The sequence below is a fragment of the Charadrius vociferus genome, unplaced genomic scaffold (genome assembly GCF_000708025.1).
Source record: "Charadrius vociferus isolate BGI_N301 unplaced genomic scaffold, ASM70802v2 scaffold358, whole genome shotgun sequence".
NCBI lineage: Eukaryota > Metazoa > Chordata > Aves > Charadriiformes > Charadriidae > Charadrius > Charadrius vociferus.
The window spans coordinates 335,166-335,615 of record NW_009649576.1 but is presented as its reverse complement, the minus strand read 5'-3'; the positions used below and the strand labels follow the sequence as shown (position 1 = coordinate 335,615).

Below are 450 nucleotides of genomic sequence, written 5' to 3'. Positions count from 1 at the left end.
CCCCCCACGACACAGGGTCCCATGAGGCTGGGTGCAGGGGTCATGTCCCCCCCCCCAAACCACAGGGTCCCTGTGGGGCTGGGTGCACGTGTGTGTGTGTGTGTGTGTGTCCCATCCCCAGGAGCACAGGGTCCCACGGGAGTGGGTGCATGTGTTGTGTGTGTCCCCCCCCAACCCACGGGGTCCCTGTGGGGCTGGGTGCGCACTTCTCCCCCCACATGCAGTGTGTGGGGGTGTCCCATGGGGTTGGGCGCACATGTCATGTCCCCCCCAAACCATAGGGTCCCCATGGAGTTGGGTGTAGAAGTCATGAACGTCCCCCCCAAGTGCCCCAGGGCCCCATGGAGCTGGGTGCACATGTGATGTGTCCCCCCCCAGAGCACAGGGTCCCCCACGGGGCTGGGTGCACGTCCCTCCCACACCCCCCCCAAACCACAGAGTGGGTGCACA

The 450-nt window shown here is 66.2% G+C and overlaps 1 protein-coding gene across 1 annotated transcript in view; it reads right to left on the bottom strand.

Moving 5' to 3' along the window:
* The window catches only part of TUBB3 (tubulin, beta 3 class III), a 9,317-nt gene that overhangs the window by 1,706 nt on the left and 7,161 nt on the right, over positions 1-450 (bottom strand). The gene's annotated exons all lie outside the window — the stretch shown is intronic.